A 20,226-nucleotide genomic window follows, 5' to 3' on the forward strand; every position below is an offset into this window, starting at 1 on the left:
GAGTCTTCCAAAATAGCAACTGCACATTATTTATCAACGTTTAGTTTGCATTTGACAAAGCACATCCACCTGGGCTTCCATTTATCATTGCTATTATTATATTTTATTATTATTTTCTTATTTCCAAAATCTTTCTAGAATGGAAAGTAAACGGGGGGACCAAAACCCCACTTAGAACTCTGCTTAGAAGATTCAGAAATGCCCTTGAGGTTTGGTCCTCCCAGGAGAGCACGAAGTTTGTCCTAGCGCGCAGCCCCGCTTCCCCGACCGGCGCCCACCGGCCTAGCCCGGGGCTAGCGCCCGCCCACGTGTGCTCGGCTCCAGGCAAACCCCGCTGAGCGGCGGCCGCACACCGCCCACCCCGGGGATTGGCCAGCGCGGCCGGGGCCCGGCGGGAGGCGGGCTCGGGGTCGCGTTCCGGGAGCGCGGGGGAGGCCGGAGGAGGCGGTGCCGCCCGGCCCCGTGCCCCGCCCCCGCCCCGGGTGGCTACACAGAGGGGCGCCCACGTGCCCAGCCCTCCTTCTGCATCGCGGCCGGCGGGCGCTCCTCTTCGCGGGACCGGCGAGGCGGCGGCCGCTGCTCCAGCGTCCCCCAGCCGCGGGCCCCAGACGCGCTGCAGCTGGCAGCCCACTGCCGCCTTCTTGGCGCGACCCCAACGCAGCCCCAGTAAGTTGCTAGGTCTCCAGCCCCGCCGAGAGGCCGCGGGCGAGGGGCAGCCCGGACGCTGGGGCCGGCGGGGAAGGAGCGGGGCGAGGGCGCCCTGGGGCCGGCGGGGAACTAGAGGGTCGAGGGCTCCCGCGGACGAGTCCAGCTGCGCGCAGCTGCCCTGAGGCCGCGCTCCAGCGAGTCTTCGTCAGGGAGTCGGGGCCGTGGGCTGGGGCTGAAGCCGTGGACCTTCGTCCTCGGGGCTGCGCCCCGGGGTGCGCCTCGCCTCGTCCGGTCCCTGTGCAGCCGGCTCGGCCCGGGGGCTTCGGAGACCGCTGGAACTGGGAGAGGGGCTGACACGGCGACTTCGCGGGGACCCTTCAGTCACTATTTCCAGAGGAGCTCGGCTCACCCCTCTCCGGGTGGGCAGGCTGAACCTCCTGGCCCTGCACGCTGCCGGGGTCCCCGAAGCCGCCTTCGCTCCTTTGCGGTTCTTGGCTTAAATTAGAAAGCCGGCTTGGAGCGCTGGAAGCCCCTTCACATTCTGCAGGGGACCTGGTAAAATAGCCCGTCTTGGTGTTTGTATTGGGTATTTTAAAGTAACTGGGTGCCTTTTAAAATCCGTTTGAGATGGGCTGTATTTTATAAGCCCGTTTCATGAAACGCTGTTCTTCTTGAGGCTTAGAGAATCTCCCAACCCATCACCCCAGAGTACCTGTCCGTTCCGAAAGTACCTTTTCATCCTCTTTTGACGCTTACATCCAGTCTATGGAGTACGGTATTGAGAGATTGTCATCTTCAACTCGTCGAAAAGAAATATGCTCAGCAAAAGCCACAATCATATGTAGCTTTTGAAGTGGATATAGTGCCTGGATTTCAAGAGAAAAAGTACTCAGCGTCTTCAGAGTGGTAAATATTTGTGCAAAACTGGCTAAAGCCTTTAGGTGACTAATTTTGGACCAGTAATAAGATTTATCTAGACGTTTGTGCAGAAACACTAATCCTTTTAATGAGAGGATATCGTCAGATCTTATTCAAATAAGGGCTCTCTGAATCCTGTCCAGGGCCGCCTGGGTTATAAAATTAGAATGTATGTGGCCTTGACTTGATACTTTTTCATTCTTGCCTGAGCTAGTCTTTAAAAGTTAATAATTATCTCCTCCGGAAGGTGAAACATTCTGTGTTTGTAATCTTTCTCTAGGAGATGTATAAGATGTGAATATTCTGTATTATGTACCTTGTTAGGATTGCTTTGTAATTAGTAAATCCTTTTTTATTTTAATTGCACTGAAGCGTGACATGAAATGATATCTCAGTGCAGAACACAGGACTTCTTCCCCCTCTTTTTCCTACAAAGTTGCTAGTTGCCTGCTCTGGATTGAATCTGGGAGGCCACTTTATTGTGATTTTTCAAGTTTCTTCCCTTGGCCCACACTTTGTTTACATTCTGTGCCTTCATCTGGGAATGGTCATTTACCTTAAGGCATTTTAATCTTTTAGGGTGTGCCATGGCCTTGGAGACCAGAGTAGAGCGCTGTGGTATCTGCGGGGATCCAGTTTGCAGAATCCTTGGCCTCCTAAGCGGTGGGCATAGCTCTTTTCATTCCAGAATCTCTGATCATTCCAGAGTCTCTCCTGTCACTGGGCTTAGGAGCCTGGGAAGGCGAATAGAATCTAGCTGGGGAGACAGGGGAGCTGTGGCAGTTTAAAAAGCCTGATCTTGCACTGGAGTTTTTCATCTTGCATTCTCATATATCTTTGCCGTTTGAACACATGTGCCTGAAGAATTTTAAAGTTCACGTTTCTTGCTTTGCACTGCAAACACACTCACCTTTGCAGAGTGGAAGTGCCTTGTCCCCATTCTAGGTGGTCTACCTTCTGTTCTCTTTTCAGACCTCCTGGCTTAAGCCCTTGTTTCTCCTGGCTGTTATGGCCAGACCCGGAGTCCCCGTTGTGCCCATTTCTTCTCTTTTCAGTCCTTCCTTTTCAAATGTTTTTTCCCAGAAGTCCTCTGGCAACTTCTGTATTTCGCCTAGCCTCTGTCTTCTCTTGTTTTATTTTTCCCTCTCTCCCTCCCTCTCTATCCCTGTTTCCCCCTCTTTCCCTCCTTCTCCCTCCCTTCTCTCTTCCTCTCTCTCTGTCTCTCTCTCTCTCTCTCCCCCTCTCTCCCTCGTTTCTTTCTCCCTCTCTCTGTCCCTCTTCCCTCCATTCTCTCTCCCCCCTTCTCTCTCTGTGTGTTCAGAGCCATCTGCTGGTTTTACTTTGGTGCCCTTTGGTGGACAACTTTCAGAACAGAATCTTGGGAGCACCTTCATGTTGCTGTTTGCTTTATTTTCCCCAAACATGTAGATATGAACACACTGATTTTAAAGACTCTTATAGACTACCTACTAGATGCCAAACATTTAGAACAGAAGCAAAAACTTTCAGTGGAATATATTTCTAAATACTCACATATTTAGTATTGGGTGCATCATTTGAATGCTTTGTCATCCAAATGAATCCTGAAAAACTTAGTTAACTACGATTTCACTTAAGTGATAGCACTTGTCTAAATGGTCTTGAAAATCGAAGCTGTTAACTAATTTCTAAACCTTTAATCTGGATATTAAAAACCATATAGATACAACCTTGAATGACAGAAAACTAATGGAATTGTTCTTGTCATTGTCTTCCATTTTAATAACTTTTCATTTTAGTACCTAATATAGTATGTGTCACATAACACATGCTTATATGTCTTTATTGTTGAGTGAATGCCACTGATTTCAACAGTTTGAGAAAAGATGTTTTATCTGTCTTCAAATGTATTTATTCCTTCATTGAAAACTTACTTTCTACTCTGTACACTGGAAAATCAAAAAAGTAATGTGTAACTCCGGTTTTAGAGGGATTCTATAATTATGTTTACATTTGGGGAGCTCCATTGATGGATTTTAAGAGCAGTTTTTTATTTTGCTGTACTCTATTAAAAAATACCACCACTTCTAAGCAGACGATTTCAGACCTGTCTGTGCCACAAAGCAAGTAATTTACATGCTCTCTCTAATACATGAAGGCGATGCTACTATTTCATCATCAAAATCACATGTGCTGGACATTTTTATTTCACTAGTAGTAACAAATTTGTCCGCACTCCTCTTATATTTCCCTTTTACTTGACTTTCTAGCTCTTGTTTTAGAAGTGGTGTTTGTGGTTATGGAAATGTTGTGGATGATATTGACAAAACCCAGCCAAATCGGGCAGATCACTTGAGGCCAGAAGTTCGAGACCAACCTAGCCAACATGGTGAAACCCCGTCTCTACTAAAAATATAAAAATTGGGTTAATAGGTGCAGCAAACCACCATGGCACATGTATACCTATGTAACAAGCCTGTGTGTTCTGCCCATGTATCCCAGAACTTAAAGTAAAATAAAAAATAAAAATACAAAAATTAGCCAGGTTTGGTGGCAGGTGCCTGTAATCCCAGCTCCTTGGGAGGCTGAGGCAGGAGAATTGCTTGAACCTGGGTGGTGGAGGTTTTGGTGAGCCGAGATCGTGCCACTGCACTCCAGCCTGGGTGACTGAGCGAGACTCTGTCTCAACACACACACACACACACACACACACACACACACACTCCCAGCCAATTAGGAGTTCATTTCCATCAGGCTTCAATTAGTTAAGGTAATCACAGCATGAATCACCTATTAATTTTTCTTGTCCATCTTAGTAATGGAAACTGTTATATATCAGTCTATGGAAGCAAGCAGTATGCTGTTGCTTTTCACATTCTTATCGACTTTTTTTTTTTTCTGTTTTGAGACAGAGTCTCGTTCTGACGCCCAGGCTAGAGTGCAGTGGTGCGACCTTGGCTCACTGCAACTTTTACCTCGTGGGTTCAAGCAGTTCTCATGCCTCAGCCTCCCGAGTAGCTGGGATTACAGGTGTGTGCCACCATGTTCGGCTAATTTTTGTAATTTTAGTATAGATGGGGTTTCACCATGTTGCCCAGGTTGGTCTCGAACTCCTGGCCTCAAGTGATCCGCCTGACTCGGCTTTCCAAAGTGCTGGGATTACAAGCCTGAGCCACTGTGCTCGGCCTCTTATGGACTCTTAAAGTTTAAATATTTCTGAGAAAGGCCTCTGCTGCTGTTATGCTGACCTCACTGGTAAGTATAATTAGTATTGACTTGAGAAAAGATTTGAGTTAATAAGGCTATTTTAGAGGCTGGATTTGAATATGTGGGTCACGTCTCTTCTGTTCTTATTTAGACTTTTAGTTTGAATCTCTCTCTTCAGAGAGATGTGGTTCCCTGTTATTCTGGGTGTGTATGGATGTGATGTGTTGTGGAAAGTCTTGAAATTTCTTGATACGGGACTTTATACACCCAAGACTGAATCGTGAAGCTGGAGCGTTCTAGTGCTGCAAATGTCATGAATTTAATTTTTCACCATATCCCTATCCTCCTGCAAAACATAAAATGTAAAATATGGAAAATGAGATAAAAAAATGAAAGCAATACCCACACACCCATTCTGGCACTGCTACGTACTAGCCCCCCTCTACAGAACTGAGCCTAATCTGGGATTCAGTATCGGGAAGGCGAGTGATGCGAGAACATTCCATGACCTTTGTAACAGGAGCTTAAAAAAAAAAAAAGTCCCAACTGTGTTGTATTCATTTTTGGAATATTTGGTGAACAATACACAACAAAGAATTTGTATGTCCCTTGTTGATTCTTACTAGTTTTTCCCACAGTTGTGGGGAAAATTCTCTTCTTTCCTTAACCCATTTTGGCTTCATCAAGTCCTCTTAAGTCGTCCTACAATTATATATATATATATATATTCCCACCATATATATATATATAATTATATATATACATATATATATATGTATGGTGGGAGTATATCTGTGGCTAAGGTGAGAGGATCGCTTGAGTCTGGGAGGTGGAGGTTTGAAAAAAAAAGAATGGAGAAATCACATGAGTCCTTTAGTTATCACTCCCATCATTGCTTCTCCCAGCAGGAGACTCTCTGAAGACCAGCAGGAAAGCAGTGAGCCCTTACAGGTTAGTGCTGATTTCAATCTTGGCTTGCACGTTGGAATGGAAAAAGGACTGATAAAAAAAAATGTTGACAGTGGAAAGATTTGTGCCTATTCCATATTAGAGAGGGAAGAGTTCTTCTGTTAGAAGGGAACACATTCAGTTTAGTGTCCTACCATTGCCCTAGTAGAAGAAAAAAATATTTTAAAAGAATCTTTACTGGACTTCAGTTCCTATAAGATATTGCTCTTCCATTGCACAAGGAAGATTTCCATGAAGTTACGGAGTTGAGTATCACTGGTTCACTTTCCAGGTTCCTGGTTCTTGTGAATGTACCTTTTAGAAAATTTTTGATAATCATTCCTGAGAGGTTGGGTGGAAGGGGTTTTGGACAAGAAATTGATTCACAGTTTTTAGTCTACTCAGGCAGATTATTTAAAGGAATCCTGGAATGAGTCCATTTCTCCTAGGGGAATCACTTCACAAGGTTTTTGTTCAATGGACCTCAGGTGCTCCAAATTCTTTAATCGTAATTCTTCACGGCACACTGCTATAATACCATGATTGGTTCTTACATGGGCAGTAAATAGTATTCATTTTAGGTCTTGGGTTGGGCGGTGGGTGCATGTTTATTATATTATTATTTTAAAATATTATATAAGTTAATAAAACTTTAAATGAACTTTCCATAAGTCAATTTGTAAATAAAATTTTCACAAATTTCTTCTGTGTGTTTTTGCTTCAAGTGGAAAACATCTTTATTTCTATTTTTTTTTTTTTTTTTTGAGACAGAGTCTCACTCTGTCGCCCAGGCTGGAGTGCAGTGGCGCGATCTCGGCTCGCTGCAAGCTCCGCCTCCCGGGTTCACGCCATTCTCCTGCCTCAGCCTCCCGAGTAGGTGGGACTATAGGCGTCTGCCAGCACATCCAGCTAATTTTTTGTATTTTTAGTAGAGACGAGGTTTCACCGTGTTAGCCAGGATGGTCTCGATCTCCCGACCTCGTGATCTGCCCGCTTCAGACTCCCAAAGTGCTGGGATTATAGGTGTGAGCCACCGCGCCCGGCTGAAAACATCTTTATTGAAAAAAACTTTATGCTTCAGAAGGGTGGCTTTTTCTTTAGATCGCGAGTTTTTTCCTTCCTGAAATTCACTTTATATTCACTCCCACGATGTTCCTTATCTGTTGTAGCAAAGAGTACTTATTATTCATACGTGACGCTCATAGTTCACAGAATATTTGCAACTTGCCAAGGTACTTGTCCTGATAAAAATTCAAATGGAAACTCTTCATGATAATTTGTATCAATGTGGGTATGAATTCCTCTGGGAAAAGCCTGAGCTCAAAGCTTTAGGCTACTCTGTATGGACTTTTTATTTGTTTTAATGATCATATGAAACAATACAATTTTATATTTATGTTTGAATTCACCAGCAAGTTTTAAGTGGTTTCTTTAATTCAGTTGTGATTTAAGCAATTGTTTGGGAGACATCTTTGCTCTTGAGTTCTGGGGAAACCTAGAAGGAGCCTGCGGTGAACTTTGACCCTCCATCCTTAAGTCCTCAGCAACACTCAGGTGTGTTTTGGCCACATGAGGAATTTACCTTTGTTCCACAGCAGCTTATGGCAAGAAAGTGAAGTCACATTGGCTGTGATTCCCCAAGCAAAGTGAGATTTCGATTTCAACTCAGAGGCCTGGCATTTTGCATTGATCTGGACCTTTGTGAAGGCATTGGTAGAAGAATAACAAACTACTAAGAATTCAGTTTATTGATCATCCTGAAATAAAATGGCACTGCTGAGTGTTCAGTGAGCCTCAGTGAGGAGTAAGTATTGGGCATCAGCTGTGTGCCCTCTAAGAATGTGCCAAGTGCTTAGTGAGATTGAGGCAGGTGGTAAATGAGATCTTGTGGCTCTCCTGGACCACTGGTCAGTTTCTTATGGAGTTCAGTGTCTAGGGGATTGAAACCCTTACCTTTCAATTAGTTGCACTTTAAATTATTTCATACTTTAAAGTCTTGAATTGCAGTGATATTTTTTTTTTTTTTTTGAGACAGAGTCTCGCTCTGTCGCCCAGGCTGGAGTGCAGTGGCGCGATCTCGGCTCACGAATTGCAGGGATATTTTTAAATGTTTATGTAATTCTAATTGGCGGAGCCCATACCTGATAGAATTGCCAGTGGTTCTTATTATGGGATAAAATTGAGGTCATTTTGAGTGACCAAAGTAACAATTAATTCTATCAGGTTTATCAATTGTATTTCTATATGCATTCGTTAGAGAATCCATATATGTTCTCAGTTACTCTTCTACCACATCATCTTCTCTTTGGCTTTCATCTTTATTACCAACTTTTATTAATAAATTTGGAGAAGTTAAAGGTCATACTCTTTTTAGGTAGAATTGTATAATATTTACAACTTGAGGGCCGTACTGTTTGAGCAGTCTCTTGAAATTTTACTGCAACTCTTAAAAGATTGAATAACTGACTCAAACAGGAGAACTAAAGAAATTCAGGTGAAGGAAAAGAAAAGATTGCGTGACTTTTACAGTTTTTTCTAATGAAAGGCATTTGTATGAATGGTTTCCATAGTTCCCTGATACACAGAGAAGGAACTCCTCCTCCTTTACTCCGATCTGCTGGCCATTCTGTTTACATTCGTGCCTCTGTGGGAAAGAAGAACTCTAAGATCATAGCAGCTGTTCTGTGCAGCAGTGGCTCCCTTGATGTTTTAGGGGAGTTAAGGAAATTAAGTGATGGAAGCATGTACCAAACCCCGCCTCACCCGATCCCATCCAGTTCACTTCCCTGTAAAAAAGAATGCACATCTGTATGTAAACTGTGCCTCTTCCCTCTGGCAATTTTGTGTAAGATTTCTGGAAGGTCAAGACTTCCTGCATTCCAACAAGTGGGCAACTAGGGTTTCAGAAACCCAAGATAAGAACCTTGGAATGCAGAAACCATTTCAACTTCTCGGAGAAATATCTTAGGAGAGAATCCTGTGGGCAGGATGGGGCCTTCTTGGTCATGCATCCTTTCCTCTTGCTGAAGAAGACTGCTTATGGCCTCCAAGTTGGGGGTGAGAACTGGCCCAGAGGTAGGTGTGGCAGTTGGGGTCACTCTGAGTCACAGAGGTATGACAGTAACAGTAATGACCCTTCTCAACTAGTGCCATGGTGGACGCTGTTCCCTGGCCTCAAGGGTATACTTAACTTCGGTGATCTCCAGCCTCGCCATCTTTCTTTCCTCCAGATTCTTAGATTCATAGATTTCAATGTCTTCCTATAGGCCAGAAACAAATTTACTTGAGTTTTGGCTGAGATAATTTAAATTGAGTATTTGTAAATGTCTGACATAAACAGAAAAAAAATGGATAAGCATAGTCAGTGCCCTCTTTTCTTATCTAAAATTGGAGCATCTTTAGTGTGACATTTGAAATCTAATCTTGCCAGTTCAATGTCAGTCTGATACGGATATTCTTGTAGAAATCTCTGAGATTTAATAAACTTACAGTTGAGTAGAACTGAATCATACTAAAGACCAGTGGAAGCATCCTTGCAGGGCCTTATCAGTTTTTACAGTGTAAAATAACTAACCCATAGCATTTCCTTTTACAGTTAATGTTTGTTTAATAACATGCTTAAGGTATCATATTGAGACGAAGTGAGGAATTTTAATGCTGATTTAGCTACTGAAAAATTATCTCTTGCAACACTTGCTTTACTTGTAGTTAGGATTTGTAATGTTTTATTGCAAAAGAAAGCCCTCTTTTAAATGCGTTGCATTTGTGGCATAGTGGTTGTGTAGGTGGAGTAGGACTTGTGTCTGTACAATTCATCAAGAACATAGCACAGAGCACTTTTACATGCCATTCAGAGACAATAGTGGGTGTTGATAAAATTTGTAGTACTAGAGCTGTGAAAACAAGTGCTGGCCTGGTGCCTGCTTTAAACTCTCTTGAAACTTAGCAGAATTTCATTTTTATAACAAAAATCACTATTTTCTTTAAAGAGGATTGATAACAGGAATAAGGCTTGGTGTCCTGGAAATTCGTTTGGTTATATCACTATAAAAATGGTGAGACACTGTTGTGGTAGTTGGTTTTGTATTTTAAAGCGTAAACTTCACAGTACATTTAAAACTGTCCTGTGCGAAATTTCAGAGGCTTTGGACACGTTCCTTTCTAGCCTCCCTCGCCGTGGACAGTTATCAAGTTTGTGGCACGGTGCTAGACAAATATGGAAGAGAAGTGCCTCAGAATGACATTTTAGAACGCTCTTTTTATAGGTTAAGAGACTGAGGTCTTGAGAGGTGTAACTCATCTGAGGTTAGACAGCTAGGGATACAGTGAAGACTGGAGTCCAAGCATATTGAAAAATCAGACCGTTCTGTTTTTGTGAAAACAAATAATAATTACTAGAATGCACTACTTATTTGTGGAATTTTTTTTTTTGAGACAGACTGTTGCTTTGTTGCTTGGCTGGAGTGCAATGGCGCAATCTCGGCTCATGTGAGGTTAGACAGCTAGGGGTAGAGTGAAGACTAGAGTCCAAGCATGTTGAAAAATCAGACCATTCTGTTTTTGTGAAAACAAATAATAATTACTAGAATGCACTACTTATTTGTGGAATTTTTTTTTTTTTTTTTTTTTGAGGCAGACTCTCACTCTGTTGCCAGGCTGGGGTGCAATGGCGCAATCTTGGCTCACTGCAACCTCCACCTCCCAGGTTCAAGCGATTCCCCTGCCTCAGCCTCCCAGGTAGCTGGGACTATAGGTGGGCACCACCATGCCTGGCTAATTTTTTTTGTATTTTAGTAGAGATGGGGTTTTACTATGTTGGCCAGGATGGTTTCGATCTCTTGACCTTGTGATCCACCCGCTTCGGCCTCCCAAAGTGCTGCGATTACAGGTGTGAGCCACTGTGCCTGGCCTATGTGGAATTTTTAAATTGGGGATCAGTACAATTACAACTTAATATTTTTAGATTTTAATGGTTAACTATAATTTATTATATAATTTTACAAAGCTGGAAACTATTTAAATGTGTGTGTGTGTGTGTGCATTATTATTATTTTTGTGTGTGTGGAGACAGGGGTCTCACTGTGTTGCCCAGGCTGGTTTTGAACTCCTGGCCTCAAATGATCTTCTCGCCTTGGCCTCCCAAAGTGCAGGAATCATAGGCATAAGCCACTGTACCTGGCCTTTTTAAATTTTTTGAAGAAAGGATTTTGAACATCCACAATGCAAAGAGATGAAAAATATTTGAAGTGATGGATATGCAAATTACCCTTATTTGATCATTGCATATAGTATATACATATTGAAATATTCTCTGTCCTATAAATATGTACAATTACGTCAGTGAAAAAAGAAAAAATACAAATGAGTAAATTTTAAAAACTCTGTTAATTTAACAATAACATGTAATAGAAATATGCCCTAAAGATTTCATGATGAGCTATTAAATTATTTTTCAAAGAGATATTTGAAGCTGATGAAGTGCATTTAGAAATAAGTGTTACAGGAAGAGTGGAAAAGAAAGTTTTTAGATTTTAAAATTTCTTGGAAATTAATATATTTGGATAAGCTATTTTCATAGAGTGACATTCTTATGATATGAACAATTTATTAAATGGCATACTTTTACCAGAAAATGGGAAAATATAGTCTTAATCTAAAAATAAAAAGACTTTTAAAGTCATTAGGGTTTGAACCTCATAAATGGTGCTTTTAAACAAGTATGTTCTGTTTGGAGTGCTATTGTGCTATCTTTTTTTTTAAAAAAAAAAGCTATTTGAATTTTTTACTTTTTCTGATTATCGTAGATAACAGATGGTTTGCACTTAGTTCAGTGAACCAAACAAAAAAAGAGCAGACTTGGCAGAAAATTCCTGTTGTTAGTGCATTTTTTCTGTACTGAAATGGATCACATGAACTTTTTGAATAATGAATAACATATTTACATTATTCTGGTCTTTTTTGCTACAGAGTACAAGAGAAATGTGAAGAACAAACAACCTTATTGTTACTCTTATAAATTATGTAAAATATTTTTGTATTCTTCCTGCGTTGCTAATTCTAGGTATTGTTGGATGCCCTGTCTACTTTTAAAAATGATAAATTGAGCCGGGCACAGTGGCTCATGCCTGTAATCCCAGCACTTTGGGAGGCCAAGGCAGGCAGATCACCTGAGATCAGGAGTTCAAGACCAGCCTGGCCAACATGGTGAAACCACATCTCTACTAAAAATACAAAAATTAGCTGGGCGTGGTGGCAGGCACCTGTAATCCTATCTGCTCAGGAGGCTGCGGTATGAGAATCATTTGAACCCGGGAGATGGAGGTTGCAGTGAGGCGAGACCACTCCAGCCTGCGAGACAGAGCAAGACTCTGTCTCAAAAAAAATAAAAATAAGCAAATAATAAAAAAGATAAATTGGTCAAGTGGCTGAAGATTGAAAGCCTGATTTATCTCATTGAACCACTAGTAATGGTAGTATGGTAATATATTCATTTTTATAAGGATTTTAAAAACCCTGAGGACCCACATTATTTCTCTCAGTTTTTAAAGTATTTAGTAGAGTTGAATTTTTTATTTTTAATTTTGTTTTACGTTCAGTTGATTGATCGTTGCCGCCTTTTGGTGGTGAGCTCCTGTGGCGTGTGTTGGTGAAAGTTGGAGACGCTGGTGGTGTAAGGCAGGCGAATGATATTACTAAAGTGGAGGCAGCTCTAGGAGTGGGGACTGTAGACATCAGCTGTAGTTGTTGGTACCAACTGTAATTGAAAGTTCGAGTCATCTGTTTAAAGAATGGGCCTTTACGTCATCATGTCATTTTAATGCATTGCATATTGGACCAGAGAAATCAGTAAAGTTGAACTATATAATCTGAAATCTAACTTTGTATCCATGAATCAGAATTCAGGCTATTTTCAAGAATTGGAAGAAAAGTGCTCATTTTATTGAACTAAGTATAATTTCCTTCTTCTTCTTCTTTCGAGACAGAGTTTCGCTCTGTTGCCTGTTGGAGTACAGTGGTGTGATCTTGGCTCATTGCAACCTCCGCCTCCCTGGTTCAAGAGATTCTTCTGCCTCACCCTCCCAAGTAGCTGAGATTACAGGTGCCCACCACCACACCTGGCTAATTTTTGTGTTTTTAGTAGAGACAGGGTTTCATCATGATGGCTAGGCTGGTCCCGAACTCCTGACCTCAAGTAATCCACCCGCCTTGGCCTCCCAAAGTGCTGGGAAGACAGGCGGGAGCCACCACGCCCAGCAATTTCTTTATTATTATTAAGTACAATAAAAAGAGAAACAAGAATGCAGTCATTTTTATTTTTATTTTTTCGCCTCCAACAAAGTGATGTATGCAGAACAGTGTTTTATGGTAGAGAAAAGTAATTTTTTTCTAGTGTTCATTTCACTAAAACAGCTACTGAAATTATTTGCTGAATGAAATCTTCCACATCTCTAAAGACATGATATGCAGTATGAATAGCTTTAGTAAATCATAAAATTCTGGGTTCGGAAGAAGCCTGTGTGTTTCATTTCAAGCAGAACCGTATCTACCTACTTTTCATTGGTGTGTGCATTATGTAGGAGTGAATTGAAGCCCGGTACAGTGGCTCATGCCTGTAACCCCAGCACTTTGGGAGGCCAAGGCAGGTGGATCACTTGAGATCAGGAGTTCGAGAGCAGCCTGAACAACATGATGAAACCACGTCTCTACTAAACATACGAAAATTAGCCGGGTGTGATAGCAGGCGACTGTAATCCCAGCTACTTGGGAGGCCAAGGCAGGAGCATCACTTGAACCTGGGAGGCAGAGGTTGCAGTGAGCCAAGATAGCACCGCTGCACTCCAGCCTGGGTGACAGAGCAAGACTCTGTCTCAAAATAAATAATAATAATAATAATAAAAGAGTGAGCTGGCCTTTTTTAGTGTACGAAAGTATCTGCAGAAAAGTCAAAATTGCCTAACTGGTAACATAAATGACAATACTTATGTATTTAAAAACAGTAAAATGTTGAGAATATCTATAACTAGGAAGAAAAGCTGTAGAATTGGCACACTGTCGTCCACAATGGCTGAACTAATTTACATTCCCACCAACAGTGTAAAAGCATTCCTATTTCTCCACAGCCTTGCCAGCATCTGTTGTTTCTTGACTTTTTATTAGTCACCATTCTGACTGGCGTGATATGGTATCTCATTGTGGTTTTGATTTGCATTTCTCTAATGATCAGTGATGTTGAGCTTTTTATCATATGTTTGTTGGCTGCATAAATGTCTTCCTTTGATAAGTGTCTGTTCATATCTTTTGCCTGCTTTTTGATGGAAGACAGTGTGGCCATTCCTCAAGGATCTAGAGCCAGAAATGAAATACCATTTGGCCCAGCAGTCCCATCATGGGGTATATACCCAAAGGAATAGAAATCATTCTACTAGGAAAACACATCCAAACCCATGTTTATTGCAGCACTGTTTACAATAGCAAAGACATGGAACCAACCCAATGCTCATCAGTGAGAGACTGGATAAAGAAAACGTGGCACATATACACCATGGTATACTATGCAGCCATAAAAAAGGAATGCGATCATGTCCTTTGCAGGAACGTGGATGAAGCTGGAAGCCATCATCCTCAGCAAACTAATACAGGAACAGAAAACCAAACAGGACATGTTCTCACTCATAAGTCAGAGTTGAACAATGAGAACACTTGGATACGTGGAGGGGAATAACACACACTGGGGCCGGTTGAGGAGTTGGGGGCGAGGGGAGGGAGAGCATTAGCACAAATAGCTAATGCATGCGGAGCTTAAAACGTAGATGGCAGGTTGATAGGTGCAGCAAACCATGGCACACGTATACCTACGTAACAGACCTGCACATTCTGCACTTATATCCTGGAACTTAAAGTAAAATTTAAAAAAAAAATCTGTAGAAAAAAGTTAAGCATTTTCTCCTTAACTTCTTCATCCCTAGTCCTGCAGCGTTGATGTTTCCAGCACTTTTATTTCAGTGCCTAGGAAGAGGGAGGAGTTGTTAGAAAATCAGAAGAACCCTAAGTACTTTTCCTCTTTCTCAGTCATTGGTTGTGTAGTCATTGTTTTACAAGTTTTTAAATGGAGCTAGGGAGGGCTCAGTGCTTGATTTGAATTAGACTAATACAGTTACTGGTTTTTGACATCCTGTTATTACATTTGTTGTACAAATTATTCACAGAATAGATAGAATTCAGTCAGTTCAGTTCTTATTCAAGTAATATAATCTATCGCTAAACCATTAAACATTATACATTAAAATATTGACTATAAAAAAGCTACTGGCAGAAATAACTGAAGGTGACGTTTTTCAAGGATAATAATCATTTTATAATTACTGTTAGAAGCTAATAAACTGGGGGCTTTACAATTCTAAACAAAAACCTTCCCACTTGAACAAATTTCCCATTTAAAATTTAGACTCTGAAAGTTAAAATTTAGAGGGCTGGAACCCACGCTAAGGGTGGCCACCAAAATTTATGTTCTTTCTATACCCCACCTCCTAACACAGTGACACTATGGAACTATGTTGTGATTTCACAACATGATCTGTCGTTCTGTAAGAAAATAATCTCGTTTGGAAATCTTTGGTGTACTTGGCTGAAGATAAATTCTAAAGTTTCCTTTTTCTTCTTTTAAGACATAGTTGTTCTGTGGCTATGGAATGCTTCTGGAGCGCAGAACTTCTCTTTGTACTTAGGTAGAGACATACACAAAAAGGACATGGATGTCCTGTGAGCTCTTAGAACGTATATTCTATGTCAGGCTTTAATTCATGTTTCTCTGTCTCTCTATGTGGAGTAGAGTAACAAAAGATACGGCTTTTCTTCAAGGCCCTGGAGACACACAGTCCAAAATCCATCATTAAAACAGAACCCTAGGCCAGGCACAGCTCACCCCTGTAATCCTAGCACTTTGGGAGGCCAAGGAGGGTGGATCACCTGAGGTCAGGAGTTTAAGACCAGCTTGACCAACATGGTGAAACCCTATCTCTACTAAAAATACAAAAATTAGCTGGGCATGGTGGCGCGTGCCTGTAATGCCAGCTACTTGGGAGGCTGAGGCAGGAGAATCACTTGAACCAGGGAGGTGGAGATTGCAGTGAGGCAAGATCGTGCTACTGCACTCCAGCCTAGGTGACAGAGCGATACTCCATCCCAAAACAAACACATAGAACCCCAAGTGGAGTGGAGTGAAAAATATATAACCTTTCTTATCCCTCATGGTGGGTTTTTTCCCCCTATTTTTAAAATCGCAGTTAGTAGACATAACACAAAATTTACCATCTTAGCCAAGGGTTCAGTAGCATTAAATGCATTCACATCGTTGTACAACGGATTTCTAGAACTTTTTAATTTTGCAAAACTGAAACTCTGTACCGTTTAATCAGTTTCCCGTTTCCCCTTCCCTTCCGCCCTGGCCAACCACCATTCTACTTTCTGTCTCTGTGAATTTGACTGCTCTAGGAACTTTATACATGTGGAATCAGACAGCGTTTTGCCTTTTTGTGGCTGGATTATTTCACTGAACATGATGTTCTTGAGGTTCATCCGTGTTGCAGCATGTGTCAGAATTTCCGTCTATTTTAAGGCTGAATAATAGTCCATTGTACGTATAAAGCACATTTTATTAGTCCATTTCTCCATGACAGACACTTGGGTTGCTTCCCCCGTTTTGTAGAATGCCTTTTGTGATTGCTTCCATGAACGATGCTGCTGTGAACGTGGCTGTGCAAATATCTCTTCAAGACCCTGCTTTCAGTTTTTTTGGTCATATAACCGGTAGTAGAATTGCTGGATCATATGTTAATTCTGTTTTTAGTTTTTTGAGGAGCTGCCGTATTGTTCCCCACAGCAGTGGCTATTTTACATTACTGCGGACACAAGGATCCCAATTTCTGCATATCCTCATCAATACATGTTATTTTCTGGGGTTTTTTTTTTTTTTTTTTGTAGTAGTCATCCTAAGGGATACTGAAGTCTGAAGTGTTTTTATAATTATAAGTTTGCTCTAAACTGAAACAAAAACCAGAATCATCCACTTTTACCTCCATTCACACAAAAAGAAGTTAAAAACCTGCCTGGTTTGTTTCCATGATTTTAAAAGATAGAAAAAGTTCCATTTATTTTAAAAGGGAAGATTTTATTTTTCTCATTTCAGTAAAGCTTATCACAGGATCTCCATTGCCTTTATCTTTATCACTGTTGTGGTTCTAAGATTTGAGGTAGTTGTGATTCATAAACTTGAACAAGTAGAATCTGCTGAGATGAGGCCTTAATTGATCATTTATACAAGACATCATTTTTGGCTGAATCAAATGATAGTGAAGCTAGCCTAAGAAATGACTGTGGAATCTAAGAAGTGAGGCAAGGACATTTGACCAAGCAAAATTGACTTTTTGTCCCACTTACAGCAGCGCTAAGAGGGAAAGTTTCGTTCATTCTCAGATTAAGTTATAGGTAAGTGGATTACACCAGAGCACATATTGCCAAAAACCTGTCATCCTACTCAACATTTCTACCTCTAAAAAAGTAGCAGTCAAGTTCTATTTATTCTGAGGATCAGTTATATTCTATATTCATGCGTATAATGGCAGGGATTTAAAAATAATCTGGGTAAATTTCAACTGCAAATAGCATGTAAATATCACTGACCCGTAATAGTCTTAGTTCTTCTCTACAAGGGTATATGGTCAGCCCTTATTGGGAGTAAAAACACCTCGGCACATTAGTGAGGCTTCCTTGACCCCACAGAGTCTCTCAGTAATTTCATCCCAATTCCCTGGATCCAGGTAAGTAACAGACATGAATGAAACAGGCTAGTGCAAAATAGAAAGGGGTGGTGGCAAACTGTGTTAAACCAAAGAGGAATCAATTAAAAAAAAAAAAATACAGTGTGTCCCAAAACACGCATTTGAGTTGGGAGCAGTGACTGATCCAACATTTATAGAGAACCCTGCAGAGTCCCTGACATTGTGGGAAGAATAGAAGTAGAATGAGCCCAGAAAACCTGTGTTTTTATTTTAGATTTCTTTAAATACGGGAGAATACAATGGCATATAATGCAATATTTTCCCTTCTCAAAAATATATCTAGAAAGAAAGAGATGGGGAAATGCACAGCAGCCGTTGGTGGAAGTTGACCCTGGAAGCTAATTCTAGAATAACTTAAAAATGTAAGTTGTTCAGGTTTCCCTTTTATAGCTGTTCTGAGTAGCACAGAAACTCAATTTTGCTTGGTAGAAGGTCCTTGCCTTGCTTCTTAGATTCCACAGTCATTTCTTAGGCTAGCTTTTCTATCATTTGATTCAGCCAAAGATGATGTCTTATAGAAATGTTCAATAAAGGCCTCATTCCTAAGCAGATTCTACTTGTTCAAGTTTATGAGTTACAACTACCTGAAGTCTCAGAATCATAGCAATAATGAGCATAAAGGCAGTGGAGACCCTGTGATAAGTTTTACTGAAATGAGAAAGATAAAATCTTCTCTTAGTTTAGAATATGAATATTTCTAGTATTTGATACTGTTATTGTCTGGGCCAAGTGGATAAAACAGCGTTTCATTTCCGATCTTGTAGGAAATTGTTTTATGTAATGAGTACATACGTGGGTAGAGCTATATTGGTAAAGGCAGTGCCTACTATGCTGAATTAAATATTCCATGCAAGGGTACCAGGAAAAGGGGAGGGACTTTATACTTGCTAACACTGAAAAAAGATTTGTTGCATCAGATGAACCTTTAAACTTAAGAAACGTTTACCAACTCAATATTTATTTGATCTAAATAGTCAGTATGTAATGGTGTAATACACCCGGTACTTTTCCAAAGTCATCAATAATGAGGACATAGCTTGTGGTTTTTAATTTTTTAGTCCCTGTGAATTTATTTGATTGCCTTTGATTGCCACATTTTTTTCTTTTTTTTTTTTTAAGATGGAGTCTTGCCCTGTCTCCAGACTGGAGTGCAGTGTCGCAATCTCGGCTCACTGCAACCTCCACCTCCCAGGTTCAAGCGATTCTCCTGCCTCAGCCTCCTGAGTAGCTGGGATTACAGGCACATGCCACCACACCCAGCTAATTTTTGTATTTTTAATAGAGATGGGGTTTCACCATGTTGGCCAGGATGGTTTTGATCTCCTGACCTCGTGATCTGCCTGCCTGACCTCCCATACTGCTGGGATTACAGGCGTGAGCCACTGTGCCCTGCCTGATTGCCATTTTTCTGAAGGATGGGGATGTTGAGTAGGGTGGCGGGTTTTTGGCAATGTGTGCTTTGCTGTAATCTACCTACCATATCTGACTATTGGTTTATACAGTACAGAGAACCATGGGTTAAGGCTTACTTTTCAGCCACAAAATAAAAATCCTATCATTAAATCTCAGAATCTGAGTTGGCAGATAGCCTTGTCTAATACCCTTCTAACTAAAACTGGTTCCACAAAATCCCTGAATCAACTGTCCTCTGTTTTAAGTAATGACAGACATCTGATACGTTTAGTGGTGGCAGCTTCTTATGGGTAGGAACACTTTTTATTAGGGAGATTTGCATTTTATTGGATCAATGCCTTACTCTTTTTATATGATATCCTTTATTAGTAGTTTTGTCTTCTGAAGTAAATACATAGGGTCATTGCCTTCCTACATCTTGCCATTCACGTATTTAAAGAAAGTTATCATCTCTTTTCTATGTCTTTTTCCCTAAGAATGAAAAGAAACTAAATATAGCAATAATACCTATTTGTGATTCTAAAACTTTTTGCTATTTGTCAGACACTTTACTTGACCACTTACTCCTTACGATAGTTCTATAACTGTTTTATTTTATTTATTTAATTAATTAATTATTATTTTTTTGAGATGGAATCTTGCTCTGTCGCCCAGGCTGGAGTGCAGTGGCAAGATCTCGGCTCACTGCAACCTCCGCCTTCTAGTCTCAAGCGATTATCCTGCCTCAGCCTCCCAAGTAGCTGGGATTACACGTGCACCACCACACCCGGCTAATTTTTGTACTTTTAGCAGAGACGGGGTTTTGCCATGTTGGCCAGGCTGTTCTCAAGCTCCTGACCTCAGGTGATGCACCCACCTTGGCCACCCAAAGAGCTGGGATGAACAGGCGTGAGCCACCGCACCTGGCCTATGTGTTGTCTGTTTTAAAGATGAGAAGACTGGGATGCCAGTGACTTGTCCAAAGACACATGGGTGGTAACTCCTAGAGATTATTAGCTAGCTCAGGGCTTCTTCCCTCTTTGGGCCACAGCTATACCCTCGCTTATTGTACCTGAACACCTGCAGTTTCTTTCATTGCTCTTTAAGTGATGACATGGTCTCCCAGACCCCTCAGCCCATCCAGATTACTCTTCACTGAACATAACTGGTCAGCACTTAAGAAAAAGATGGTTTAAGCATTCGAGAAAAACATGGATGCCAAGTATCCATTGATTCAGGAAATATTTGAGTATCTGCCATGTGCCAAGCACTCTAGGTATTTGGGATAAACCAGTGA

The 20,226-nt window shown here is 41.1% G+C and overlaps 1 protein-coding gene across 3 annotated transcripts in view; it reads left to right on the forward strand.

Moving 5' to 3' along the window:
* Positions 1-473: 473 nt before the first annotated feature.
* The window catches only part of SLC7A2 (solute carrier family 7 member 2), a 73,222-nt gene continuing 53,469 nt past the window's right edge, over positions 474-20,226 (forward strand). The window contains exons 1-2 of one of the 3 annotated variants that reach the window (XM_019032725.4): positions 474-666; positions 5,658-5,703. The gene's annotated coding sequence lies outside the window, so the exon portion shown is untranslated. The remainder of the gene's footprint in view (positions 667-5,657; positions 5,704-20,226) is intronic. The other 2 variants (XM_031013925.3, XM_004046697.5) reach the window with 2 other exon arrangements.

This window comes from Gorilla gorilla, chromosome 7 (assembly GCF_029281585.2).
Source record: "Gorilla gorilla gorilla isolate KB3781 chromosome 7, NHGRI_mGorGor1-v2.1_pri, whole genome shotgun sequence".
Lineage (NCBI taxonomy): Eukaryota > Metazoa > Chordata > Mammalia > Primates > Hominidae > Gorilla > Gorilla gorilla.